Below are 15,289 nucleotides of genomic sequence, written 5' to 3'. Positions count from 1 at the left end.
TTATTCAGAAAAATGTTTTTAAATGCATAAAATATATAGAATTACAAAGAAAATCAACTGTAATGAAACACAGTTATATAAGTATTTCTTTAAAAAACAAGTTCAGAAACCAAAGGTTAAGAACCCCTGGTTAAGGATACTTATTACTGCAGCTCTGCAAAACCAGACAAGTCTATAGGATAGATGATAGTAGGTTACTCAAAACATTTCATGTGGTACACTAAACCACAGAACAGACAGGAAAAACATTGCTGAACTCCCCTGAAATAGTTTCAAATAAATATCCCATATTTACGAATTAGTGAAATATAGTGATAGGGACTTTCAATGATAGGTAGCTCTAAAATAGTCAAAGGATTTATTTATATGAGTAGTTTTCTAAGAAATTCAAACTCTGGACAGTCACATGAAAAAATCCTCTGTTGCTAATAATTATAGAAATACAAATTAAAGCAACTGAGTTTCTATCTCAAGTCTGTGAGATTGGCAAAGATGGCAAAAAAGGAAAATGGCAAATGCTGGAGGGACCTATTAATTAATGCACTATTGGTGGAGCTGTGAATTAGTCTAGTCATTCTGGAGCCATGCCCAAAAAGCTATTAAACTGTACATACACTTAGGTCTATACCCCAAAGAGATCAGAGAAAAAGGGCATACACAAAAATACTTACGGCTACTCTTTCTGAGATGGCAAAGAATTGGAAATTGAGGGTATGTCCATCAATAGGGGAACAAACTATTATATGAAAGGAATGGAATACTGTCATAAGAAATTACAAAATGGACAGTTGCTGAGGAAACTGAAATGACCTCTATGAACTGATGCAGTGAAGTGAGCAGAATTAGAACAATTTATGCCATGACAACATTATGGGGAAAAAAATTCTGCAAGACTTTGATCAATACAATAATAAGACAGATACCCAGGGGCCTGAAGATGAAATCATGCAACCTACCTTAATATTTGGTAAAAAAAAAAAAAACTCTTAGAATTGTGCCTGGCACATAGTAGGCACAATATAAATGTCTATCTCCTTTTGCTCTCTTTTCACCTTCTGCCAGAGAAGAGATGGGAGTTATTTTTATTTATATTTATTGTGAGAGTTTTGCTTTTTGACATTGTTTACTATTTGGTAACGTTAGGGAAGTGAGAGGAGGAAGGAAAAAAGACTCCATCTAGTCCACTATCCTACCTTTTACAGATAACTCTGACATGTGAAAAGTAAAGTAACTAGCCCAATATAATAAATGAATTAGAAACAGGCCTTCTCCTTTCCAATAAGATATAATAAGGTAACATATGCATTATGCTTTGCAAATCTTAAATACTACTATATAAATGCTAGCTATTATTATTACATCATCATTATCATTATAACAAGCCATATCTAATTTACAACAAATCAGAAATGTGGGTGGTCCATTTAGAAGAAATGATAGTTTCTAAAAGGTAGAATTGCAAACAAACTCAGTGAACAACAGCAAAATTACAAACTTTATTAGAGATTAGAGATGGCCAACATTATTACTAAGGCTCCTCAAAAACACACACACACACACACACACATATAGGTAAAATCTCACTAATATCAAGTAATCAGGAAGGACAGTCAAAAAAAAACTTTTAAAAGAAAGGCAGTGTTACTATTTCCAAGTACACATAGCTGAGTTCTCAAATAAAGGTCTTCAAAAACTGTATTTCAATGGTAAAACAACACATCAACTCTAACTAGTAGCTGTTTCTCTAAAGGTAATTTTGCAAGCACTTAGTGAATTTAAACACCCCACCACCACTCTACCTTAAATACCCTATTTGCTGAAGAAATCATTACTGAAGAAAAATATAGAGATGCTACAGAGCTAAAACATCTCAGACCCTGAAAATACAAATTCCATTTATCAGGGTTGGAAAGATTTTACGACATAAACCCTTTCCCCAGACTCCTTTCCATTATTCTAATACTTTGTGCCAAATCCTACCACAGAGAACCAGGACTACTTTATCACCTAATTAAAGAGATGTTTATTAATTACCTTCCAGAACCCAGAAGGTACCATGCTAGCATTAGAAAAGAAAAGGTAAATAAGAAACATTTGCTGCACTTAAGGAGTTTACAATCCAGTAAGGAGTCAGACAGATTTGGTGCTGGGGTTGCTCTGGTAAGAATAAAATGATGTCATTCCTTCTTTGCACTTTCATTCTCATATCCAGAATAACTAAATGGCCCACATGTTTGTTTTGAGAAACAATGTGAAAACTGAACTAGGAAATTACCTCCTCACTACCCCATGATCCATCATCATTAGCCCTTCCTGAGTATCTCCTATTTCCAGCACCTAGCATGCAGTCAAAACAGAAAAAAAGACACTGTCCATTCCTGCCACAGAAGGGGTTGAGATGTAGCTGAAAAGGGAGAACAAAAAGAGTCCAATGAGATGACCTGACAAGAAGTTCTAGAAACAGTACTGGAACTAGAACTTGAAAGACAAGAGGAAGCACAGTATAATGGAAAGAGGAAATAGATGGCCACTTGGATGGAGCACAGAACCTGGATGCAGGAACACTGAGTCCAATTCTGGGCAAGTTCCTTAACCTCTGAGTGCCTCAGTTTTCTTAACTATAAAATGGAGATAATAATAGCACATACCTCTGAGGATTGTTGTGAGGCTCAAATAAGTTATTTTTAAGTACTTTATAAATGCAAGTTGCTGTTGTTGCTGCTATTGTTAACTATTATTATTAATGGTCCAAGTCTTCTTCATAGTAGGATGTAGAAGTGGGGAGAGATCTGAAGGCATTGTAGGCATGTCCAAAAATGAGCATGGTATGTCCAGGGAATAATGAGATAAATTTGAGTGAAGAAGTTTTGAATAGTAGGAGAAAACATATAGAAAATGTTGTTTTAGGAATAGCAACCTGCCAGTCACATAGAAGATGAGCTGAAGTAGATATAATTCTAAAACCAAAGACTAATCATGGTATTTTATTGCAAGAGTCCAGAGCTTTACAAATCTGCTCTGGTTCTATGAATTTCTGTTGGGGGAGGGGAAGGGAGGAAAATTAAAATTAAAAAGCAACAAACTGATACAGAAGACAGAATACTGAACCTGCACTCTACTAGCAAATCCTGTCTCCAGTACTTATTAGCTGTGTGACCCTAGACAAGTCAATGATCCTCTGTTTGCCTCACTTTCTTTAACTGTCAAATAAGAGGATAAGAATTGATGGCCTCTAAAGTCCCTTTGAGCTCTAAACCTACAATCCAAATTAGTTTGCAAGGTTGTACAGGGCATTTTGGAAAGGCATAAAACCAGGAGGAAAATCCATCTTTTAGTTACTTGTAGATATGGGACAAACAGCAGGCACCACAATGAAATGGCAGACCCTATGATACAACAGGGTCTGGACTGGGTGGCAGCAGGAACAAATATCATCCAAGACACATTTAAAATGAAAGAATCAACAGGACTTGGGAATTTAATGTAGGAGAGGGAGGGAAGAATCAAGAGTAATTCCCAATTGAAGAGGAGTGGCCCAGAGAATGGTGATGGGGAAAAGGAAAGACCTGAGCAGAAGCAGGATGGGTCCATGTTTGAGCTCTCCTTTATCTGACTGAAATGGAAGGGGTAAGTGACAAGAAGATCACGTGATCTGCATTCCCACCAGCCCCTGTACTTGACAAGAGTTTTAGGAGGGCACAAATCACAGCCACACTCTGAGGCTTTTCCAAGGCTGGAGCAGCAGTAAATTGTATCCATACACGCCCCAACGGCCCCTAGCTTCCGACCATTGGGCAGGCAGCCTCTTGCTCCTGGTGCAGGGCCTGAGAGTGGCTCTGACCAGCTGCTCTCTCCCCACTCTGGCCAGTCCTGCCCTCAGCTGTCAAAGGGCTGTCCCTCCAGCCCCAGGGTGGCAGTGTCACCTGCCTCCACTTAAAACTCCAAGGGTGTCCTGAGCTATTCCTGGGACAAGACCCCAGCATCTCTCGGCTCTGGAAAGCTTGTCCGGGTTCCCTTGGAGCCTCAGCCCAAGTCCCACCTTCCCACGAAGCCTTCCCGGTCCCAGACTCTCTTAATCCTGGCTTGCTATTTCCCCATTTATCGTCTGGTGGACTGCCCTGAGGCTTGTCCCCCTTCCCTGTGCCACCTCCAGCACTAAGGGGGGCAGTGACCGGCACAGAGCTGGCCCCTAACCAACTTAGATTATCCGACTGTACTAAAGCAGATTCAACAGAACCCCCAAGGGTGATGCCAACAAGCTGAGGAGGGGTGCAGCCTCAGACTGTGACCCTGGACAAATCGCTTCCTCGCCTGCTGCCTCAGTTTGCCCATCTGTTAAGTGGGTGTGAGGGAGAAATAAAGGCTGTACCCGGAGGCGACTGCCAGAACTGGGGGTTGCTCTGTCTGAAAAGCGCACCCGAGGAGGGAATGGGTCCTTCCCTGGAGGTTCCAGCTCCTAAATAAAGTTTGTGGTGACGTCGAGGGCTCTGAGTTGGAAGGGGGAGATCCACGGGGCGAGGCGGTAGAGTGGGGGTTTGGGGGTGACGCGAGGAAGAGTCCGAGAGAAGAGGGACAGGCGCTGAAGTACTCTCTGCTCCCCAGCAGCTTTAAGGAGCGCCGCGGCTGGGAGCCGGGAGCGCTCTTCTAGAAGTCCCGGGACGCGCGGGGAGGACGCCGGCCTGAACCCCGGTCACTTGCCCCCGATCCTAGCGGAGGTGGCTCGGCCCGAGGCTCCGGGCTCCCGGCCGCGGGTTGCGTCGAGGGGCACTGAACGCCGAGCCGCGCCGCGGGCCACGGCCCCGGCCTCCCTCCTGCCCGCCTCACCTTGGAGATCTGGGGCGGGCTCTGGCGTCCGCATCAACTTCCCATCCAGCAGCCGGCAGCCCCCGCCGCCGCCGCCACTTCTGGCCGCCTCAGCTCGGCTCCCCAGGCCGCCGCTGCCGCCGCCCCTCCCGGCCTCCGTCCGTCCGAGGGTCGCTCCGCGCGCGCGCCCCGCCTGCCGGCCCCCCGCTGGGGCCGCCGCTGCTGCGCCGACGCGGACTCCGACCCCAGTTCCCCCCCACAAGCCACACGCCCCCACGCCCTCGGCCGCCGCTCCCGGCCGGCCCGACAGTCAGGGGAGTCCAGCGCGCAGGCGCGGCGCTGGGGCCTTAAACGCATAGGGGCCGCCCTCACCGCGCTCCGAGATCAGTTCTCTGCGTTCTGGCCGCCTGGCCTGGTCTGGCTGGGCGAGACCGGGTAGGGCCCGCGGCCGAGGGAAGCCCCTCCTCCCCAGCACGAGGCCATAGTTGGGGTGCCGCAGAAACCGCAGTACCACCCCTTCTCCCTCACCCCGCCTCCTGCCTGCTTCCTTCCCCCACGCGCCGGGACCACAGAGCCTAGAGCACCGCGCTTCAGGTCCAGCCGTAGCCCCAGGCAAGTTACTGCTCCACTAGCAGCCTCAAGTGTTCACCTCCAGGGAATGGGCGAACTCGTCATCCCACCATCCCCCCAGACACGCACCTCGCTGGGTGCTATTGGGGGTCAAATTATTAAAAAGCTCGGAGCCAGCTTGGAAGCACTCTCTGTCTTATGTACGTGTGTGTTCTATAGGATATATATACATATATATATAATATATATCCTATATGAAATGATTACTGTGAATTCTATTACATGTGACTGAAGAGAATTATAGAGAATATATATTATCATTATATACTGTTATATATTATACATCCTGTATATGTTCTACATAATTACTACATATTCTATTAAATATATATAATTCTGTAGCCTATTTTATATCAATATAATATAGAGTACATAATTATAGAGAATATGTTATAATTTGTTATATATGACTATATCTCCTTTATATATTCCAGATAATTATTATATGTTCTGTTACATGATATTTATTCTACAACTTGTTTTATATTGTAGGTCAGTATAATATTGTATATATAATTATAGAGAACATACATTTGTCATATGTTATATCACATTATTATGTATAATTAGATTCTACATAATTACTATGTATTCTATTAGATGATATATAATTTTACATGCTATTATATTATGCAGTTATGATATAATATATAATATTATAAATAACAATTCATGATCTAGTATAATTTTATTATACATTGTTATATAATTATACTCTACTATGTTAAATATAATTATACTGTATTCTACATTGTTATGATGTTATATATTCTGTTATTTTATGGTATATGTATTATATTATTATAATCAAATATTCGATAGGTATTATGTTGGATTTATTATTATAATTATTCCCTTGAAGGAGACCCTTGGAATGCATGTATAGCTTACCCATCATTCTGAAAGCAGGAACCCACCCACTGCAGCCCAAGCCCCACCAAGGAAGCAACCTCTCCAAAACAATAATTGTCATGTAAATGAGCCAGAAGTTGGTAAAAAGCCCTGGCCAATCAGTAGTCAAGGCACACTACACCCCAGAGGAGTCTGCCAAGGCTTCCTTCCCCCCAACCTCCAAGTTAAGGCACTAGGATTTGAAGACCAGCCAAGCAGCCACCCAGAAGACCAAACTCTGGCAGCAAAGCAGGAATTCTGCAAAGCCTAATAATGGACTTGGTTTGAGACCAAGGCAACCCACTCGATCAAGAAAGAGGTCTCCCAGGAAAACAGGCAGCATGGAGAAAAGGGAGAGAGAGAAACACAGTGCATAGCTAGCATTATGCACTTCAGATGTGGCTCACCAAGCTCCTTGTAATTATCAGAACAAAAAAGTGCCAAACTCATTTGCCTAGAAATTATCCCTAATGGTAACTGGTTATTTTCTCATTTAAATCTATGGAAGGTGGTTCTCAAAAGAGCATTACATAGAAATGGGAGCACTTGGGAGTAAGAGTTCTATCATGTCTCCAAAAATCTCATCTAAGAATTGAGTCAATAACATGAAGAAGGGCAGTAGTGGAAAACAAGAAGTCCAATAACTCTAAGGTGGAGACTATTCAAGACATCGCCCCAGGGAGGCTTAAGAGCCCTGAAAGTTCAACTTCTGCAATATTTTAAATTTGACTAGTTGTGTGAATTAGCTTGGCATTTCATCAAAATAACTGCAAAGTGAGGCACAACAAAGGCCACAACATTTCCAAAGATATTTCCCCCAGGTGGAAGTCTGACTGAAGTGACGATTCAAGGCCCAAAAAGGATACCCACTCACCTGAAATGTACTTTTAATTAATTAAATTCAAACAAATATTAAGCACTTACTTTGTGCAAGCAAGCTTTATTTTCATTATCTTGGACTACCTGAAGCTCATAAGTCATATTTAATATAACAAAGGATCTATGATTTCATCAATTCAATTCCATAAGCATTCATAAAGCGGCTTGGTAGCACAGTAGATAGATTTTGGATGTGGAGTCATTATCTGTGTTTAAATTCCTTCTCAGCCACTTAGCAACTGGATAATAAACTAATATCTTAACCTCTTCCCGTCTCAGCTTTCTCATCTGTAAAATGGGGACTCATAATAATACCTAACTCCCAAGGATGTTGTAATGATAAAATGAGATGATATTTGTAAAGCACCATATAAATGCTAGCTATTAAATATCAATTTTGTAAAAGCCACATTTATATAAGATAGGAGTTTTATAACCAGGAGCTCAGTACAATAATGAACTCACAAACCAGGAAGAAAAAAATAAAGTGCCACACCCTGTGCTACTACTGGGGCCACAAAGTCAAAAAATGACAGCCAATTTGGTCATTGCCACCCACCGTGTAGATCCAAACCCATCGACACTGGGCCATCCTGCAGTCCTACAAATGTCATACAGCCAGGAAGTATCAACAGCCAGCCTCTCCTCTATTATACCTACTTCCAAGAATCTTAAGATGGATAAAAGATCAATTACAACGAATTAGAAACCACATTAGACAAAGGCCTGGGGACTGGGCAATGACTGCTTACATTATATATTCAAGTCATTCGACTTCATCTGGGCCCTCACCGCAACAAGGCAGTCTTTGATTCCTCTCTAATTGATTCTCTATCTCAAGCCCCACAAAAGCTTTTTCAGACCTTTTATTCTGTCCTCCAGCTTCCCACACTGACCCTTCCCTCCCTCTGTTTCAGCTGAGGACTTTTGCCTTTGACTTTACTGAGAAAACTGAGGCTATTTGTCCGAGCTCCTTCTTGTTCTCTTCTCTTCATCTCAAAGCCCCCTTGACTTTATCCCCCATTGTCTGTTTTCTCCTTTCTCCCAGGCTCTGACAATTAGGTGGTCTGTCACCTTGCCAAGGCCACATCACCCCTACATGGATCAGCTGAGTTCCTCTCCAGCAGACTGCCACCTTCATCATCCCTCTCTCCCATCTTCAACTGCTTTCTCACCCCTGGTTCTTCCCTACTGCCTTCAAACATGCCCAAGTCTCTCCTCTTGAAGTAACGAGGTGTCATGGATAGCCAATTGCATTTGGAGACAAGGAAATGAGTTCAAATCCTACTTTAGATATTAGCTTTGTCACAGGGTCAAGTCACTTCGTTTTGCTTAGCTTCAGTTTGCTCATCAATAAAATGCAGATAATAATTGCACCTCAAGAGTAAAATTTCAAGAATCAATTGAGATAGCATATGGAAAGTACTTTGCAAAATCTTAAAAGTTCTCCATGTAAGTGCTTATTATTAGGATTATTTTTCTTTGCCAAGACCCATGCTTCCTAATTTATCCTTTGACTGAAAATTCTCTCTCCAGAGTTGGCAATAAGATCTTAATTGCCAAATCAGTTGGTCTTTTTTCAGTCTCCATCCTCCTAATAATAATAGTTAGCATTTATATAGTGCTTTAAAAAAAAAAACCTGTCTATTGTAAAAATGGAGATTTTGAGCCCTAGACTTCAATCCCCAGAAATCCTTGGTATTTCCCAGAATTCCCTATAATCTCACCTGAGTCCCCAAGTTGGTGAGATCACAATTGGTATTTAATTGGCAGTAACACCTCCCAAGCTCTCTTCTCTTTCCATTGCCATGATGTAGCAAGTATAGTAAGTGTGGGGATTTTGAATGGGCTAATCAGCCATGGGCATGTGGTTTTTATTTTGTATCTTCTTTATTCCTTGATTTCTAATAATCCTTAATAAACCTCATAAAATATAATACTTTTATTATTATAGATATAATTTAATTTTTACACTATCTTAGTAACAACTCTAAGACAGAAAGGAAAGAGCTAGTCAAATGGGGTTGTGACTTGCCCAGGGTCACATAGCTAAAAAGTGTGAATCCAGGTTCTCCCAACTCCAGGTCTTGATCTCCATCCATTATGCCACCTCGCTATCCCTATAGAGATAGTGTTTACATTTACAAAGTACTTTTATCCTGTGAGGGAGATGCTATTATTTATTATTTACAGATGAGGAAACTGAGACAGGTACCTGTTAAATAACTTGCCTAGAATTACACAGCCAGTAAGTGTCTGAGGTAGGATGGAAACTTGGGTTTTCCTGACTCTGGGTCCAATGTTCTATATGCCCTTCCATCTGGCAGTCCCCTCCCTCCCTTCTGCCTTTAGAGGCAGCCAAGTGGCAGAGTAGATAAAACTTTGGACCCAAAGTTAGGAAAACCCAAGTTCCCACCACCCTGCCTCAGAGTGCTGGACCTACAGTCAGAAAGATCCAAATTCAGATTTAGGCTGACATCTATAACCTGTGTGACCCTGTATCATTTAACCTCTGTCTGCCTCACTTTCTTCAAGTGTAAAACAGATATAATAATAGCACCTACCTCCCAAAGCTGTTGTGGAGCAAATGACATATTTGTAGAGTTCCTTGAATATAAGAAGATCTCAATAAAAGCTGATTTTATTTTTTCCTTCCTTCCTTAACACTGTTGACCACCCTTTTTCTCCTGGATACTCTCTCCTCTCAGGGTTTTCATATCACTACCCCCTCCTTCGTCTTGTCCTACCTGCCTAAACAAGCCTCTGCCTTAGGCCCCCTCCTCTCCTCTTCCCTCTTTACCCCTTCTCTCTGAGTGAGCTCATCAACTCTCACAGGCTTACATGATTGTTTCCATACTGATGACTCACACATACGTACCTGTATCTGACCTGAGGTTCTCCCCTGAGCTTCAACCCTACATTACCAGTTGCCTATTGGATATTTCCAACTGAATATCCTAACAATATCTCAGACTTACCCTCCAGAACAAAATTCACCCTTTTCCCCCAGATCCTTATCTCTTCCAGCCTCCTCTGTTTCTGTTGAAAGCACCCCCATTCTTCCGGGATCTGAGGCTCCAAACCTCCATGTTGGCCTTGAGTTCCTTTTCTCCTGGACCACACATACTCAGTCTCTTGCCAGATCTTGTCACTTCTATCCCATCTCTCTCCTCACACAGCTATTTAGGACCTCATCACCTCTCACCTGGATTAATGTAATGGCTTCCTAATTTATGTTCCAGCCTCCAGTGTCTCCCCACTCCAGTCCACCCTCCACACTGCTACCAAAGTGATTTACCTTAAGTGAAAATCTGACTATCTCATGTTGTACTGGGGGAGCTGGAGTGAGAATGTGACCTGTGACTCCCCAGAGAATGTCAACAACCTGGAGTAAATGTAAAGAGCAAAAGAAGCTCCAGCTATGCCATGGGAAAATTTTCGGGTGACTCTGGGCAATCCCTGGCACTCTGCCTTCTTTGTTCTATTTCTGTCTATCTGACCTGGCCTGGCATTGGTGTCAGGGATCCACCATGTTATTCTGTCCTGCCTCTTGTGAGTAAGCCTCCTCAGTAACCCAAATTATTCTAATTAACCCTAACAAACCTAATAAAACCTATTAATAACCAAGCTGTAGGGGCCCCTCTTTCTTTGGTATCTCAATATTGTCAAGGAGGGTATGCCACCCCTTAATTGGCATCATCAATGCAGAGCAGATCTGCCCCCTTATAATTGGCACAATCAACGCAGAAAAAGTCTTCTGTCCTTACACATTCCCCTATTCAATCAACTCCAGTGATTGTCTATTGCTTCTAGATAAAATACGAAAATAAAATATCATCTTCTCTTTAGCTTTTTAAGCCCTTCACCATTTGACCTCGTTCAATCATTTAGCCATGTCCAACTCTTTGTGGGGTTTTCTTGGCAAAAATACTGGACTGGTTTTGCCATTTCTTTCTCCAGTTTTATTCAGTCAAAGATTAAAATGACTTTCCCAAGGATACACGAGCTAGTAAGTGTCCAAGGGGAGACTTGAACTCTGGTCTTTCTGACTAACTACTGCTCAATCCAAGAGGTCACCTAGTTGCTGCTATGTAGTAGTATATAGTTGATTCTTAGTAAATGCATATTGATTGGTTGATCACTCTAGGAAGAAAGACTAAGAGTCAAATATGCAGATTGGAGCCAATCAACTTTCAACTAGAGCAAGGGGTGGGATTTCAACACAATGGAATTTCACACATGTGAGTTCTTAGGCAGCTAAATAAAAAATTTTTAAACAGGGCAACAGATTCCTTTCTTCTTAGAGCATGATATTCACTAAAGAACAGCCCGGTAAGCAAGAAAGGAGAGATGAAGAAGGGAGTAATTATGATGCAGTAAGAGATAAGATAAGCTGATGATGGAGCTGGAAGGCTAAAACCAATGAAAGCTTCTCTGACCATTTTATTTCCATTAATCAACAAATGTTTATTAAATATGACTTGCCCAAGGTAATATAGCTAACAGGCTTTTAAATGCCAAACAGAGGCAAGTCACAAACTCTGTCTGCCTCAGTTTCCTCCACCGTAAAATGGGGGAAATGACAGCACCTACCTCACAACAGTGTAGTAGTGATCAAATAAGATACTAATTGTTTTTTTTTTCAAGAAATTAGTAATATTTATTTGTATCCTCTGCAACCTAGAGAAAGCACCCTTTAGGGAAAGTCTCCTTTGAGCTAGCAAAGTTAAGATACTAATTGTAAAGAGCTTAGCACAGTACCGTGGTACATAGTAAGTGCTACCTAAATGTTATTTATTATTTTCTTTCATTGTAAAAGTAGTAGATACAGTGGATTGAGAGCCAAGCCTTGAGACCAGGAGGTCCTAGGTTCAAATCTGGCCTCAGATACTTCCCAGCGGTGTGACCCTGGGCAAGTCACTCAACCCCCATTGCCTAGCCCTTACCACTCTTCTGCCTTGGAACCAATAGACAGTATTTAAAAATATACGTTTTATTTATTTATACATTTATTTATATATAAAAATATTTTAAAAAAATTAAAAAGACAGGTTAAAAAAAACAAAAACAAAACAGTAGATAGCCATTGGTGTTTCTTGAGTAGTGACATAATGGACCAGTAGTCTAATAAAATAAACTCTGGCAGCTCTACAGAGGGTAGAATAGAAAGGGGACAACCTTAAGATAAGAGAAACAACTAGGAGACAGTTATAATGTAGGTGAGGATGTTGGTTGTCTAAGTAGAGAGAAGAGGACAGATTGGGAAACCTTGGAAGGTAGAAGTGGAAAGATTCATTGACTGGATATGTGGAATCAGGAAGAGCTAGGAGTCAAGGGTGATGTCAAGGCTGTTCCAGAAGGACGATGGAGCCCTTTACAGAGAGAGAAGTTCAGAAGAGGGGGAGACGGGGGAGTAAATAAGAAGTTCTCTTTGGGGCATATTGAGTTGAGATGCACATGAAACATCCAGTTCAAAGTGCCCAGTAGATAGTTCCTGATGCGTGACTCACACTCAGGAAAGAGACTATCATCTCTCTGAAACTGACTCTCAGATTTCTATATTGACTCCTACACTGCCTCCACCGACATCTCAAACAACACATTTCCAGCAGAATCATTAGCCATTTTTCAATTGGGTAATGGCTCTTTTCTTATAAATAAGAATCAGTTCCCAACATAGCTTAGAAAGAAAAAAAAAAACCAAACCTCTATCAGAGAAACTTGTGGTAAAAAAGAATCTCAGGGAATTGTTTGCTTTATAATCTTAGCTGCACTGGAGTTGTTTGTACAACTAAAAAATTTGCTTTTTTTATGTAATCAAACTTATACACCGCCACCAACCCCAACCTTTAAAGCCTAACTCAAATATTACCACTTCAAGGAATCCTTCCCAGATCCTTGGCATCAATGTCTCCTTTCCCCTCAGACCTCAAACAGCTCTTTGTTTTCATTTAGTCATAAAATATCAGCACTGGAAAAGACCTTAAAAATCATCAGGGCAGAACGATGACTTGAGTACCAGGCCTAGAGACAAGAAAGCCTGTATCTGAATCCTGCCTCTGCCATTTGCTAACTATGTGACCATGATTCATCCACTTAACCTCAGTTCCCTCATCTATGAAATGGGGATATTAATATCTTTGGTGACTACCTCAAAGGGTTGTTTCAGGAATCAAATGAGGGGATGTAAGTAAAGCATTTTGCAGACTTTCAAGCGTAGCCTAAGGGTCAGTTATGTCATCGTGTAGTCCAATCCCCAGAATAGAGGAATGAAGAAACACATCCAGAGAGGTCAAGTGATTTCTATCAGGTCACACAATTCACAAGTTGGCAGAGCAAAGGTTCTAATGGAACTCTTCATAAATCGATGGTGTTTGGAACCATATTTCTGGCTTCTCTATGACGACCCAAACCAATAAAGAAGCCTTTACTGCCAATTATCTCAAGTTTCTCTGTCTTTGGGCATTAAAGAGCGCTCAACATCTAAAGAAAGAAAATCTGAGTCCAAATCCCAGCTCCACTACTTGGACAAGTCACCCAACCAAGCTCTTTAGGCCTGTTTCCTCACCTATAAAATTAGGGGATGGGAGTAGATAACTGCTAAGTAAGGTTGCTTCTAGCTCCAAAGCCATGATCCTAATTTCAGGAGGCTAATTCCTTCCTGCAAAACCATAGATAGGTAGGGTTAGACACAGATGCTGAGACCAGTTTCCTCAGTAGGCATCAATGTCCAGAGAAAAGCTTTTCTACATTCCTACAAGATTTGAGCATACCAAAGCTCTTTGCCCTGGTACCATCTCAACCAACTTTCCATTTTTGTGTGAGTCTGCCTCTGGAGTGGGGGGGGGGGGGCAAGATGATCTACCCACAATTCTCATGAATTCTATTAGCCATTCATATTGCTCTAACCTCGCTGCTCACCCCATCCCAATAACATAGCAATAGAAAAACTTCCAGAGTAAATTTCTGAGAGTCAGGAAAGAATCACAGAGACTGGATATAAGGGGAAATTCTTAATAACTTCAGTTTTTCTTGTTCAGTCTTGTCCTACTCTTCATAACCCCATTTGGGGTTTTCTTGGCAAAGGTACTGGAGTAGTTTGCCATTTTGTTTTCCGGCTCATTTTATGGATGAGGAAACTGAGGTCAACAGGCTTAAGTGACTTGCCCAGGGTCACACAGCTATTAAGAGTCTATTTTAAAAAGTTGCAGTAGCCCCCCAGGCATCAGAGGGCTCCCACCCTGAAAATCCTAGTCCACTACCTTTCTCCTCAACAAGTCTATGATGGGGCAGTGGGGTGGCTCAATGGACTGAGAACGGGGTCCAGAGATGGAAGGTTTAGGGTTCAAATCTGACCTCAGATACTTCCTGCATGTGTGACCCTGGACAAGTCACAATCCCCATTGCTCTGCCCTTACCACTCTTCTGTCTTAGAACCAATAAACAGTATTGATTTCCAAGATGGAAGGTAAGGGGTTAAAAAGACAACTAGTCTGTGACTTCAAATAAAACTTCAAATGGCTTGATTACAAACCCCACTCACACTGTTTTGGTCCAAAAGTAATCTAGGAGATGAAATGAAATTTTTTTTTGCTTTAGACATTATTTTATTTGGTCATTTCCAAACATTATTCATTGGAAACAAAGATCATTTTCTTTTCCTCCCCCCACTCCTTCCCACCACCTCTCCCATAGTCGATGCACGATTCCACTGGGTATCACATGTGTTCTTGGCTCGAACCCATTGATGAAATGAAATATTATCCAAAATATTCAAATAAAAACTCACCCTAGTGTAAATATTAGTAATATGGAAATAGGTCTTGATCAATGACACATGTAAAACCCAGTGAATTACACATCAGATACGTGAAGGGGGGAGGGGAGGGGAGGGAAAGAACATGACTCTTGTAACCATGGAAAAATATTCTAAACCATCTAATTAAATAACATTTTCCAAAAAATAAATAAAATAAAAAATCTATAACTGCATATAGCTTGCGAGTCTCTCTTCTCATCCCTGCCTCCTAGAGTCTCTGGCTTCCTTGACACCTCAGCTAAAGTCCCACCTTCTACAAGTGTCTTT

At 41.7% G+C, this 15,289-nt stretch overlaps 1 protein-coding gene across 11 annotated transcripts in view; it reads right to left on the bottom strand.

Annotated features, from left to right (window-relative positions):
• EVI5 (ecotropic viral integration site 5) overlaps window positions 1-15,289 on the bottom strand; it is a 221,510-nt gene that overhangs the window by 200,502 nt on the left and 5,719 nt on the right. For 2 of the 11 annotated variants that reach the window (XM_016429822.2, XM_016429824.2), the window contains exon 1: window positions 4,825-5,011. The exons of the other annotated variants lie outside the window; for them this stretch is intronic. The gene's annotated coding sequence lies outside the window, so the exon portion shown is untranslated. Of the gene's footprint in view, window positions 1-4,824; window positions 5,012-15,289 lie in introns of those variants that run through there. 11 annotated transcript variants of the gene reach the window in all.

Source organism: Monodelphis domestica, chromosome 2 (genome assembly GCF_027887165.1).
Source record: "Monodelphis domestica isolate mMonDom1 chromosome 2, mMonDom1.pri, whole genome shotgun sequence".
Lineage (NCBI taxonomy): Eukaryota > Metazoa > Chordata > Mammalia > Didelphimorphia > Didelphidae > Monodelphis > Monodelphis domestica.
The sequence above is the reverse complement of the archived record's forward strand: the minus strand, read 5'-3'. Positions and strand labels throughout refer to the sequence as shown.